Source organism: Rhineura floridana, chromosome 5 (assembly GCF_030035675.1).
Source record: "Rhineura floridana isolate rRhiFlo1 chromosome 5, rRhiFlo1.hap2, whole genome shotgun sequence".
Taxonomy (NCBI): Eukaryota; Metazoa; Chordata; class Lepidosauria; order Squamata; family Rhineuridae; genus Rhineura; species Rhineura floridana.
Window position 1 is genome coordinate 156,373,871 of NC_084484.1, and position 11,475 is coordinate 156,385,345.

Here is an 11,475-nt window from a genome sequence, read left to right on the forward strand (position 1 = left end):
TTTCTCCCCTGGAACTTTAGGTAGATAAACAACAGAGAGACCTGATGTGCTGAGAGTAATTGAACAGATGTACTATCATTTTAAGAACTGTACCCAGAATTGTCTTATAGATAAGGTGTATTGTCAGCTACTGTGTGTAGAAACCAGAAACAGCTAGCAAGAAGTTGATATGCTTGTCTTTATTCTAATATCGATCTCATGTCTTCACCTGCTCATGTACATATATTGAAAACTGCACCACCCTATACCAGACTCAAGGTTTGCAGAAGAATACATAAGCAGCAAAAGCAGCCTGAGGACTAAGCATGCTCACTGAAAGCTGACTGACCGTTGAGGGGAAAAACTAAATACCATCCCATTGGTATGAATAATTTCCTGATTCACACTGAGTTGCTATTTTTAAACATCCTCAAACTGCCAATAGAAATTAGTGGAGAAATTCAAGATTTTAATGTAGCTGAGACTGGGCACCAGTCTATCTGCACACACAGGAGCACTCCACACTACCACATTTGTTGCAGGGCCCCACTTGTCTCAACATAATTGATTCTCTTAATATGAGGACAGCAGTGCATGGTCACATCTTGTGGAAGTACCAATGCCAGAAAACCACACCAAATGAGTTTCTCATAAAATGCAGTATGAGAGTTTTTCTACAAAGAATAGCTCAAAAGCTTGTTAAATTCCTATTTAAAATAGATATTTTAAAATAACCTAGCATAAATAGCATGGTCACATTGACAAGATGGATAGCTACTTAACAAAGGTCAATGGTGATGGAACTTAGGAGGGGTTATGCCAAGCAATTCTTGAACATGGGTGAAGGAAACCTAACAAATAAGAGAGAGAAGACTGTATATTCAGCATGTGAGGAAGTATTTGGAATACGATGCCAAATTCTGGGTTGCAAATGTTGAAAACAAGTAGGGGGCCAAGACACTTTTGCAGGGGCAGAGGCAGAAATCTGAAATTTGAGTGCTTGAAGCAGCAAAGGAACTGGGTTACTCTGAAAACCATTTTGATGGAGACAGCGAGCAGAGGGAACTGAAATCATGTTGCTGCCCCCAGCAGTCCTGAAACTCTCAGGCTGAAGAAGGCAGCTATGGTAGGGAAACTTTACCCTGGGGAATCCCTCTGTCAGCTGCTTCTAATGTCCTGGACCAGTGACTGGGTGCAGTGCTGGGATGGATGAAGGAAAGTAAGCTGAGCTTGAATCCTGGCAAGATGGAGGCACTGTGGGCGAGTGATTCCTGTGTCCAAGAAATTGGTCAAGCCTGCCCTGGATGGGGTTGCGCTCTCCCTAGAGAAGCAGATGCACAGTCTGGGGATGGTTCTGGATCCAGTTCTGTCACTGGAGGCCCAAGTAGTCTCAATGGCTGGAAATGCCTTTTATCAGCTGCATTTAGTAAGACAATTACGACTGTTCCTGGACCGAGAGAACCTGACCACAGTAGTTCAAGCACTGGTGATTTCAAAACTAGATTACTGCAATGCACTCTATGTGGGATTTCCCTTGCACTTGACTCAGAAATTAGTTAGCAATCTGGCTACAGTATTGTGCACTGACATCACTTGACATCATTGTGTCATTGTGCACTTGACATCATTTTGGTGCCTGCTTAAAACTTTTTTGTTTAGGCAAGCCTATCTAGATGCATAGATGCTGATGTGTTTTCATTTCTTTTTTGTCTGTTGCAGTTTTTAATTTGTTTTAAAATGTTTTAATTACTTGTTTTTAACTGTTTCATCAATAATGTTAATGTCTTTTGTAAACCACTTAGAGGTTGTTTACAATCAAGCAGTATATAAATTTTAATAAATAAATATTGTAGCAGATGTTTCCACTTACCCATTTAGCCTAGAAATTCCTGAGCTGGTTAGACTAGTGGCAGCAGCTGTTCTTAAGTCTGCCTCTTCCAAGTGGAGGACAGTGATTGTAAAGTAGCAATTATTTGCTAGGGCAGTGTTCCCAAACTCACCCCCCCCAACGAACCGCTTGATAGTCTTGGCGGACCACTTAATGATTTTTAATGTGTTGTAGCAATTTTAATATACTGTGTTAAATGCTGTATGATTTTTAACTGTATCTTTATTGCTTCTTTTATTTCTTATATTGTATTTTAGTGTATTACATTTTGAATTCCACAGAATGCAAACTGTATATCAATAAAATACAACAGAAGAAATAAAAGAAGCAATAAAGATACAATTAAAAATCAGTATGACTATTTAATGTGCGCATGCGGGGGACCACCTGAATGAATCTTGTGGGCCACTGGTGGTCCCTGGACTAGTTTGGGTACCCCTGTGCTAGGGGATTGTTGCTGATGGCTTAAAATCGGCCCATTGTGCAAGCAGTTCCTCCCAATCATACCTTCCTAACCCTCTCCCACCTCCCAAACAGCCTTGTGTATGCAAGACCTGGCTGCCTTGACACTCACAGCAGCCTGAGGCTAGCATACAATGAATGTGTGAGTGGAGTCCAATGGAATGTTTGAAGGTCAATAGGCCCCTCATTATTTTCTGCAACGCTTGGCTATTCTAGGCTACTCTTACCTGGGCAAGTCTAACCCTTTCTGGTCATGATATTCAGCCCTATCCAGGTGGCATAGGCAACGCATATACAAGTCTGGAAATATGATCTTAAGTGACAGAAAAGAAACAAGGCTTGAAAAACTTTTTAAATGCATGAGATCTGCTGTTGAATATACCTAGTTTGTCCAAGACAATGTAAGAACTGTGAATGAATCATAATCTGTGAGCATTATGGATGGGAGAGCAGTTCACATCTTGGAGCAGCCAAAATTTTGATTTAAGCCTCTATCCTAAAATAGTAAAGAGATGCTTATTAGGCTAAGCAATGTAGTTGAACTCACAAAGTAACATCACTAAAATATATCTAGAACACATGATAGAAAGTATCTTTATAACATGCTTGCATAGCAACAAATTTTAAGGTTCAAATATATTGGAGCTGGGAGAATATGATAATAAAATGATTTTTTGGCACTAGCTCAGGTACTTATAAAAGTACTCTTTGAAATGCAATGCTCCATAAATTTAACAGTTCTACAAGACCTCTCTGCCTCTGCTTCTATAACATACACAAGCAACATGTGATTTCCTTTTGCTCTGGCACTATAGGTGAACTCAGACATGATCTGTCATCACTCACAGACTGCAACATCAAGTGATGACTTATATGCATCATGATTCAAATATCATGGACACAGCTTTCCCTTCATTTTATTCCATTAGGCAAAATTGGGGATGCCTTTTTATTAATTTTATTTCTAAAATACAGTGTTCTGGAACAAGCAACTCACACATTCAGCTGTTGAGTGATGAGAAACAAGGGGTGATGCATGTAACACATGATAGGCTGCATGTGTGAATCCACTTTAGTGCAGGATTTCCTGTTGAACGCAGCCAATTATAGGATGGGAGCAACGCAGTACCAGTACAAAGTAATCTGCTAAATTCAAGATGCACTTCTGTCAAATTATTTTAAATCAACGGAATCAAGCATTCACATTCTGCATCTCCTCATATATGGACACTGTGTGGAAACACAGCACACTTAACTACCCTATGATGCCTCCAAGGGAAATGTGAATGCTTAGATTCTAAGCCTGAGAAGAATGAATATTATAGAGACTGGCTTATGTTGAACGCCCAAAAGCCTGGGAAGTGGAATGGGAAGGACTTATGCCTGAAGGGAAAATCTGAGTGTTTAGAAATAGTCCATATGTGTTAATAGGGTTATTGTGAGGACAAAACGGGAGGGTGGGGAAAGTAAGGTACCATGTACATCACGCCCAGCTTCCTAGAAGAAGCGTGGCATAAAAATGTAACGTAAGATAAAATACGTTTGGGGTTGTTGAATGATAATAGTTGCACATGCAATGCAGGGAAGATGCGAAGGGTGCAGAGAGGGTCAAGCTGGGGATGGGGGCGACAGAATACGCCTTCGGCATGCAACCCTAAACCCGTTTCCTCAGAAGTAAGCCCCCTGTAAGCTCCATGGGGCTTACTCTCTACTGTGTCCGGAACTGCAATGTTCGAAGCGTAAAATGTGGCGGGGGGGGGGGGGCTGAGTTTCACAGGAAGGGTCGACGCCGTCGGGGTTTACCTGCTGCTCCTGCTGGTGCCCTCCTTTGAGGGTGGGGGGGTGAACGTGCGCCACAGAAGCCTTCGTGTTCCCCTTCTTTCTCAGGAAGGCTGAGGAGGGCGCCCCGGGGCACCAGCGTCCACGTGGTCTCCCCTCGCAGCGCACGGCGACTACTTCCCGCTGCCTCCAAAACACGCGCCTGGAACAACCCAGCCCGGCTGTGCCTCGTCCCGTTGCCGCTCCCAGGCACGTAGCGCTGCGCGACGCTCCTCCCGAGCGTCCCTGTTGCCCGCCGAGCGAACAGCGGGCGACGGCAATGTCTTCCCTCCACTCCCCGGCTCGCCCAGTCAGAGCTTCCGCGGCGGCTTGCCTCACGGCTGCTGTGCCAAAGCGCGCCTTTCTCTCTTCTCAGGCGGAGAAACGCATGCAGACGGCCGCCACCCTGCGCAGCCTCTGCCGCAAGGCGGGCGGGCGGTCTGTGGGTGCGCCAAGGAGTCCGCTTCATCCTATTTCTCGTACATCCCTGTTCACAGATGAAGGATGAAGGATGACTTGGCCAGTTAGCTGTTTGAATAGTTACGCTCCGGCTGCAATCCTAAACACACTTACTAGGAAGTAAGACCCTCTGTAGAAAACAGGACTGATTTCCAAGGTTTGTGTAGTTAGGCTGAATCCTATATACAGGATTGGACTCAATGGGACTTATATATGAGTAACACACACAGGATTGTGCTGTCAAGTCTCTTGTCACTCCCAAAAGCTAAAAAGGCTTTTGTAATGCATGACAAAGCAAGTCTGCGTATGAAGCCAGAATCTCTGTCTGAAGACTCAAGCTATCAACAAACTCCCACCCACTCAACAAAGTTGTCTTCAATATGCCCAATAGGTTGTTTCAGTCCCAAACTAGAATTTTGTTCATGGGCATAGCTCCTGGCTCCATCTCCAGGGGGTTTTGGCTGGACCAAAATGGGAAAAGCAAGGGTGCCACTTTGGATAACAGTTCCAGAGGTCTTTAAAATATACAGCAAGCTTATCCTGTAATAGTTTTAAAAATATTTTCAGTGATCTCACAAACGATTCCCATTCAGGCAGTGACAAGACCCTAGGCTTACTTTCAGTTAAGGTTGTTGCATCATGTGATCTCAGACCATGCCCTGAGACTGGTCAGAAATACATTTTTAAAGATGTAAGTCATAAGGAAAGAATATAGGGAAAGATCAGTGTGTACATGATGTGTCAATGCTTCCCAAAGCAAGTTCTAACTGTATTTCAAACCTCCCTGCGTTTCTAGTGATTGCTTGTTTTTCCTCTATATGCTAATGATTAGGTTTCTTAAAAAGTTTTTCAAACTACTTTCCAAATTTATCTATCTATTTATTTATTTATTATTTATTAAATGAGTTCTATGCATTGATTTGTAAATCACCAAATCTTGTTCTTGAAAAAATATATTGTTCATTCTTTCACAGTCATTGGAGATTTATATTGTCTTCCACAGATGTTCAAATATAGTTGCTAACAGCTTAGATATTTCCACTGCTGGTGCCTTCAGCACCCTCAGGTGTAAGTCATTAGCACCTGCTGTCTTAAAATCCTTAAGATTGGTTCTGCTTTGTTTCTACCGTTACCTGCACCCCTTTCCCTCCAACTACCATGACTAGCATTTTTGCGAAGCTAGAGACAAACCCCCTCTCTACTGCCTGGATCTAAGATGCTATTCAGCAAGAGAACTTGGATCTTAATTCTATTCTCTGCTAAATAAAATTAGTATTTCATAGGAGAAACTAGAAGAAAGGAACAGGAATATGAAAAATGCAGATATCTTTGCCTTGATACAAATGGTCTATGATTAGGCACAGTAGTTTCAATTTTGATTTCAAGCAGTATTAAAGTTTCTCTTGAGTGCTCTCTTTTGCAAGATTTCTGCTTCACTCAATTATAATTCACGGAAACTAATGGTTTGTCCTATCATCTTTCTGCAAAGTTCCAGCCAATATGAACCCAGAATCTACTATTAGCCAAACACAATCCTCACTTTTGCAGACTTGTGGAAGGCCCCATCAGGAGTCTTTTTTATTGAGCATTCATGATGATTTGTATTCATGATGCTTTTGGAGCACTCATGTGCAGTCCCACTTTCAATACTGTTTATGCCTGCAAGCGTTTTGGGGCAGTCACACTGCTTCATTTCCATTCAGTGCATATCACATAACTTTCTGGTTAAATCCTATAATTTTTTATACCACAAACTTTCTGATTTATTTTTGTTCTGCTTTTGTTGCACTACAGCCCATATGGACAGCAATAATGTGGTCCCACTGGGGAAGTGTCACAGAACAAACTAAAGCAAAATAAATCCACCACTAATGCACTATTATTGTGCCAATAACATGTTGCAGAATATACCTGAAATTAAACACAAGTCTGGAGGGCCTGCAGCTGGACTTGCAGCCAACCACTAACTTGTGATGATCTTATAATCACCCAAGGGAGACAGGTGCACAATAAATTAACTGTTTTGCTGAAGTCTTGGACTGGAATTACAGAACAGAAACATAGAATAGAATCATAGAATAATTAGAGTTGGAAGAGGCCTATAAGGCCATTGAGTTCAACCCCCTGCTCAATGCAGGAATCTAGCTTGAAGCATACCCGACAGGTGGCTGTCCAGCTGCCTCTTGAATGCCTCCAGTGTTGGAGAGCCCACCACCTCCCTAATTGGTTCCAATGTCATACCTCCCCCCTCCTTGTACCTCCCCCCAAGTCATTTTACAGTAAAACTTTTCACATGATCAACTGAATGCATGGGAGTGGAATCAGAATTGTGTCTGATCTGCAGCCCCCACTTCTAATCTATAAAGATTTAGCCTGAAGATTGCAGCAGAGCCTATGCATGAACAGTTTGCATGTGATAGATTGTCTCAGTGTGATCAGAAACCATGCAAAATGCAGGGTTCACACATGTGTGTTTCGTCCCATTACGCAAACAAGTGTACACCCAGCCCCTTGCAGGGCTCCTGATAATGCAGAGAGAACCTCTGCATACCACTTGACTTCAAGAGCATAGTGGATATTTCCTCTTCTCAAAAGAAGCCTGACAGTAGTGTTTAGGCATTTTTCTTTGAGATGTTTTCATGCATTCAGAAAGCAGTAACATTAATTAGAAATCAGTATAATTAATTCCATAAGTAACAGAGAAGTAATTCAGTTCATTAATATATGATTAGGCTAATAGCAAAATATAACCAAACCCAGCACATTAAAGTTTCTAAATTAAAATATTTGAGAGACGTGCAGTTTTCCCAACTAAGGTCAGCAGAAACATTTCAGCATAATAGCATGGGAACGCAGTATCTTTCAGGATACTGCAAGGGTGGTGTACACAAAGAGAGGTAATATATTTAAAACCAAAGATGACTAATCTCATAGGCTCAGAATTATTAGAGAAGACCAACATTAAACGTGCTTCAGATTTATGCATTCTGAGACACGTAGTTACACTGCATTTCTATTAAAAGACCAAATTGTATGATGAGCTGTGTTGGGGTCAGCACTATTACAAGGGACTGGTAATCCCTGTTGAATCTCAATGCTTTTGGGGAACCTTGTAATCCCTTGGCACAACAGCAGGCAATCTTGCCTGGTTCTTAATGCCTGCTGATGCTTTGCGCTATCTCTTCCTTGATCTCAAGCCCTTTTGTTTCTTTCTCGCACATATCCCATTCCTGTGTTGCTTCCCTTTCCATCTGGATTGACTCATCAGATGCAAACCTAGAGATTCCCTTCTGACTATGCTTCTGCTTCCTGTATTCTGGACTGCTGACCTTGGCTCATCCTTGATCTCATTTTCCACTTCTTTCCCCTGGAATGGATTAGAAGAACGAGCTGACCACCTATCAGCTCACTCTTCTAGATCTTGGCAGTGATGCATGGCTGTAGGTAGATGCAGCTTCTTCCATCACTTTCAGCACTATGATGCAAAAATGCCACAACTGGTGAACTTCTATGCAATGCTGACATGTGGAGGTGGGGAGGAGCCCTCTTACCGTATGGGAATGCAAATCCTAAAGGAATTTGGGGACCAAATTCCCACAGAGGAAGGGAAGGTGGCAAACGTACAACCAAATTGCTCTAGATGGTGATGAGATGAAGAGTGACTCAGGTTTTGCCACCCTCCATCGTGGCTAAAGGCTACAAAGAAACCACATATGATAGCTATCATAAACCTCTAACTTTCAATTTAAGAAGTCAATATGAAGAATGCAGATGAGGTTTAATCACAAACAGCTAAGGGAGCAATTCAACTCCTCAGGTATGCTAGCTAGAGGGACTTAGGATGAGGCAGAGGTTCCAGGTCCATTACAGAAGCTCCTGATGTGCTTGTGGACAGTTTCATGGCTGTAGATCAACTTTTGTTGGTGTTTAATGCTGTCAGTACAGTTGGGATAGCACAGTGGGGAGGAGAGCCTGGGTGGGAGTCCAGAGCCCATGAGTTCAAATCTCCACTTGTGTCTCCTGGTTGTTAAGGGTCAGCTAAAGATCATCTCTACAGTGAGTGGCTCAGGGGTTACGTGCCCTGCCACCTGTGCAGCTGTGGGCAAGCTGCATAGTCCCAAGGAGCCTAGTTGCCCCCCAGCTGGCAGTTGAGGACAAGGAAGGGGCTGGCTTTTGCAGCTGTGGCAAGCTGAGCAGGCCCTAGCCAGCTGGGGAGGACTAGCCTCAGAGAGAGGCAATGGTCATCATTCATTCATTGGCAATCACTCGTGGCTGAGTAAGATTGTCTTCCAAGATAAGGTCTTTAATGGTGGGTCAGTAAGTGACTGTGAAGGCCAGTTCTGGATCCACACAGCCTCCCACAGTGAGGACATAGGTTTCCAGTTGGAAGATGGTCACGATGAGGATTTGCTTGACGTGCCTTCCGTTTCCCATGAAAACCCTATTGATAGGATCATCATAAGTCGGGACTGACTTGAAGGCAGGGCATTTCCATTTTTCTCAATGCTGTCAGTAGCCAGGGTTAGGCCCCAAAATGGGGTATTCTGGGAACAGGGGAGAGGCAGCCTTGGGTCCACTGGATCAAAAGCCCCTCCATTTCCCTTAGAGACTTGAGGAGAGTGCCCTTTACCTATGCTAGTCTGGAGTATTCGTTGTAATGGGGAGGTGGGATTTATAAAGAATTGCCATGGGGGGAAAGAAAGAACTATGCCTCCCATCAGGACTTTGGAAGTGGCAAATCATCTGCCACGCCCTCCCCACCTTACTTTGGATTGCTCTGTGTAATCACTAAGTACCAGAGTTGCTACATTGTCTGTTAATTGCAACCTTTGTGTTGCTGTAGTAAAATCAGACCGAGGCACAAATGAGTTTGTCCCCAGAAAAGAGCATCTTTGAAGCATATCTGCATTTAGACACCTGCACTTGCATGAGGATTCTGCTAAACCAGTTCTTGATTGTTAGAGACATGAGAAGAAAAGTGGGAAGATTCTATAAGTCCTAGGCTAAAAATAGCACATAAAATTTTAGTATTTAAATAATTTAGTTCAATCAAAGGCAAGGTTATTGGTCTTTCATAAGCTAAATTTCTCCTTATTCCTGTGATGGCTAAGCAAGTGAGGCATGAAAGGATTTGCATACTTTTGTTAGCACTTGTCAAACTCTCAGCCCCAAATTGGCAAATCTAACAGAATCATAGCACTATCTTGACCTGCCATGTAATTACTGTTGTCTCCAAAGAGTTTACACAGGGCATGTTTACTGAAAGTTTGGGGGAAGTTTATTTATTTATTTATTTGTTTAATTATTTCGTTTGTATCCTGCCCTTCCTCCCAGCAGAAGCCCAGGGCGGCAAACAAAGCGCTAAAAACACATTAAAACATCATAAAAACAGATCTTAAAATACATTAAAACAAAACAGCATTAAAATATTTTTTAGAAAAACAACTTTAAAAAAGGGTTAAAAACATTAAAAAACATATTAAGTAATTCTAACACAGACGCAGACTGGGATAGGTCTCAACCTAAAAGGCTTGTTGGAAGAGGAAAGTTATAGAATAAACACACATCTTCCCTATAGGAGTGGCAATATTCATTAGCTTTCTAGCATGCATGCCCCCAAAGCAGTTATATTTTCACACTGTTATAGCTTCATACTGCTCCACTGGTCAAGGTGCCTGGCAGTGGGATCTTATGACCTTAGTTTCCCTGTGGTTGCTCATTATCAATTATACAGATGAAGCCCAGAGGGCAGCCTGCAGTTCTGGATGCAGATTAGCTGGGACGCAGAACTGCTGCTCTCTTTCAATGCTAAACCAAAAGTGTCAAGAAAGGCACCTGAAAAAAGCTGTGATTTGGAACATGAAAGCAAATCATCATCACAGAGCCACTGCAGACATAACATTGCCAGGAAACAAAGAATTTCCCAGGGGTCTAGCACACCTCTTTGCCCTTCATCCTCCCTCTCCCATGTAAATTCCCATCTCCCTTCATTGGCTTGCTTTAACCATGGTGTAGCTCAGTAGCTAATCTCTTTAGGTTCAAGGGTTATATTCACTGGGCCAACCCTAGGGAGGTAGCCACCCCGCACTCTCATATGTGCACCCACAGAGGACACACATACAGCTGAGGATGGGGAGTTATTGCTCCCCTTTTCGCTCATCTTTCACTCATTTTCAATAGGTATAACTGAAACTTGGTGGGATGACCCCCATGACTGGAATACAGCAATTGAAGGATACAACTTGTTCAAGAAGAACAGAAGGAATAAAAAGGGAGGTGGAGTCTTGCTATAGGTTAAAAATATATATTCCTGCACAGAAATACAGGAAGATGAACTTGGTATCTGGATTAAAATTAAGGGGGCAAGTAATGAAAGGAATGCGGTGCTTGGAGTCTATTACCGACCACCCAATCAAGGAGAAGACGAGAATGTAACTTTTGAAAAGCAAATTGCCGGAGGTATGATGTAATCATCCCAATATCTGTTGGGAGACAAACTCTGCCAAACATGGCCCCTCGAAGGGATTTCTGACTTGTGTTGGAGATAACTTTCTCCTACAGAAAGTGGAGGAAGCAACCAGAGGATCAGCTATCCTGGACTTGATTCTAACCAATAGAGATGATTTGGTGGATGAAGTGGCAGTAGCAGGAACTCTGGGGGAAAGTGACCACACCATACTTGAATTCTTGATTTTAACAGAAGCAAAAGCTGAGAGTAGTCATATGCGTACCCTGGACTTCAGGAAAGCTGATTTTAATAAACTCAGAACAATTGTAAGTACGGTTCCATGGAAAGCCACCCTAATGAGAAAAGGAGTCCAAGATGGGTGGGAGTTTCTAAAAAAGGAAATTCTAAAAGCACAATGGCA

At 42.6% G+C, this 11,475-nt stretch overlaps 1 protein-coding gene across 2 annotated transcripts in view; it reads right to left on the reverse strand.

The window, feature by feature from the left end:
- Positions 1-4,463, reverse strand: part of SGCG (sarcoglycan gamma) — a 45,695-nt gene extending 41,232 nt beyond the window's left edge. For both annotated transcript variants that reach the window (XM_061628557.1, XM_061628556.1), the window contains exon 1: positions 4,133-4,463. The gene's annotated coding sequence lies outside the window, so the exon portion shown is untranslated. The remainder of the gene's footprint in view (positions 1-4,132) is intronic.
- Between the last annotated feature and the right edge of the window lie 7,012 nt (positions 4,464-11,475).